General features: G+C 42.1%; 1 non-coding gene across 1 annotated transcript; it reads right to left on the bottom strand.

The window, feature by feature from the left end:
- Positions 1 to 1,127: 1,127 nt before the first annotated feature.
- Positions 1,128 to 1,231, bottom strand: LOC138388616 (small nucleolar RNA U13). The gene has a single exon (XR_011234152.1). It is a non-coding gene; the product is annotated as a small nucleolar RNA U13 (small nucleolar RNA).
- Between the last annotated feature and the right edge of the window lie 1,484 nt (positions 1,232 to 2,715).

Here is a 2,715-nt window from a genome sequence, read left to right as displayed (position 1 = left end):
GAAAACTGGGTTAGTTGGTGATCCTACCTTGGGATCTCGGAGGAGGTGTAGACTCAACAACACGCAGACTTTAGGACCTTCATCCCTGCCTGACTTCCCAGCACAACCTTGAACTCTTTGACCTTGCAAGCAGTGGAAACCAGCTCTGACTGACATAAGCAGAAAAGGGATTTCCTGAAAGGATATTTTCCTCTCTCCACTTCTTTGTCTCCCACCTGGAGAGTCAAGGCCCTGGGTAGGGGCATCTGATTTGCCAAACTGAGACACATGTCAACAAACTCACAGTTGGGGCAGGAATGAAGCAAGAATTGCCCTCCTCTTTGACTTCTGTGATGGGTGGCGGGCCCACCGATTCTCACACATATGCAATGTTTGAGTCCATTCAGCCTGCTATAGCAAAATACCTTAGGCTGGGTAACTTACAAACAACAGAAATCAGAAATGTATTGCTCACAGTTCTAGGCTGGAGAATCCAAGATCAAGGCACTGGCAGAATCGGTGCCTGGTGAGGGCTGCTCCTCGTAGGTGGCACCTTTTGCTGCATCTTCACATGACAGAAGGGGCAAAAAGGCCCCTTTCATAAGGGCACTAATCCATTCATGAGGGCGGAGCCCTTGGGACCTAATCACCTCCCAAAGTCCCCATCCCTTAACACCACCACCGTGGAGGTTAGGTTTCAACATATGAATTTTGGAAAGACACAAATATGCACACTATAGCAGTGGGGAATCTCTCAAATTTAGGAATGGGGTTCAGATGATTGCCATGCAAAGAAGCCACAAAATCAAAATTTAAGAGTTTATGTTGTACAGTCATGCACCACACAATGACATTTCAGTCAACGATGAACCACACATATGATGGTGATCCTGTAAGATTATAACGGAGTTGAAATATTCCTATCACCTCGTGCCATCGAAGCTGGCTTAATGTCATAGTACGACGCATTACTCACGAGTTTGTGGTGATGCTGGTGTAAACAAACCTACTGTGCTGCCTGTTGTATAAAAGTATAGCACATACAGTTATGTGCAGTACGTGATACTTGCTAATGATGGTAAACAACTATGTTACTGTTAAGTATTTACTATACTACATTTTTATGATTATTTTATTTATTTTTTCCATGTCAGATGGGTAATGCACTGATGTCATAGCAAGGTTTGAGGAAAGGACTTCTCACACATGAGCATGAATACCCAATCATCACACTTATGAACTACAGAAGGGTCTTTTAGTCATTAGAGTGTAGTCCTTCTACTTTTTTTAAAAAACAGTTAACAGTAAAATAGCCTCAGGCAGGTCCTTCAGGAGGTCTTCCAGAAGAAGGCGTTTTTATCATAGGCGGTGACAGCTCATGTGTGTCTTTGCCCTTGAAGAACTGCCAGTGGGACAAGATGTGGAGGTGGAAGACAGTGATATTGATGATCCTGACCCTGTGTAGGCCCAAGCTGATATGTGTGTGTGTGGCTTAGTTTTTAACAAAAAAGTTTTAAAAGTTAAAAAATATTAAAAATTTAAGAAATAGAAAAAAGCTTAAAGAATAATATAAAGAAAATATTTTTGTACAGCTGTATAATGTATTTGTGTTTTAAGCTAAGTGTTATCACAAAAGAGTAAAAAAGTTAAAAAATGTTAAGTTTATAAAGTAAAAAGTTTATAGTAAGCTAAGGTTAATTTATGACCGAAGAAGGAAAAAATTTTTAATAAATTTAGTGTATCCTAAGTGTACAGTGTTTATAAAGTCTACAATAGTGTAAAGTCCTAGGCCTTCACATTCGCTCACCACTCACTCACTGACTCACCCAGAACAACTTCCAGTCCTGCAAGCTCTATTCATGGCAAATGCCCTGTACAGGTGTACCATTTTTATTTTTATACCATATTTTTACTGTACCTTTCCTATGCTGAGCTACACAAATACTTATAATTGTGTTACAACTGCCTGCAGCATTTAGTACAGTAACGTGCTGTACAGACTTGTAGCCCAGGAGCAATAGGCTATACCATGCAGCCTAGGTGTGCAGTAGGTGTCTCACCCAGGTTTGTGCAAGCACATTCTATGATGGTCACATGATCAAATAACCTAATGATACATTTCTCAGAACGTATCCCCATCGATAAGCAACGCATAATTGTACATGAGTCAAGCATAAACAACTGCGGAGCAGAGGATGGGAGGCAAGCTACGTGTGTCAAGGTTGGTAAGAGCAGCTTTCTGGAAGACCAACACCTGCCTTATAACCTCAGGAGGCCCATGTGGGGGAACCTGGGCTGCGGTCTGTGTGCTCGGGATCCATGTGAATGCAGGGGGGCAGCCAGCATGGAGGCTGGTAGGAGAAGGATCAGGAACAAGATGACAAGTTCTAATCATAAGGTGCTTAAGGGCTTGAAGGCAGGGGCACTGAGATTGTCAGGGACTCAGGGGGAAAGAAAACAAGATCCCTGGGTTTACTTCAGAGGTCTGCTAAATTGCTTGGACATACTAGATAAGGATTTTGGACCTGGCTCATAGGGATGGTGTCACACGGGACATCAGATTGGGGAACTTATTAATACATTTTTCTTTCCAAGAGAAGTAGGTGTTTAGTATTTTTTGCTACTTTGAGTTTGTCAACTTCTCCCCCACCTCACCCCAAGAGCATTAGCTGAAGTCAGAAATTCAGTATTTCCCAAGCCCCAGCTGGCTCTACTTATTCATTCTATTTTCACATC

The sequence above is a fragment of the Eulemur rufifrons genome, chromosome 7 (genome assembly GCF_041146395.1).
Source record: "Eulemur rufifrons isolate Redbay chromosome 7, OSU_ERuf_1, whole genome shotgun sequence".
Classification (NCBI taxonomy): Eukaryota; Metazoa; Chordata; class Mammalia; order Primates; family Lemuridae; genus Eulemur; species Eulemur rufifrons.
The sequence above is the reverse complement of the archived record's forward strand: the minus strand, read 5'-3'. Positions and strand labels throughout refer to the sequence as shown.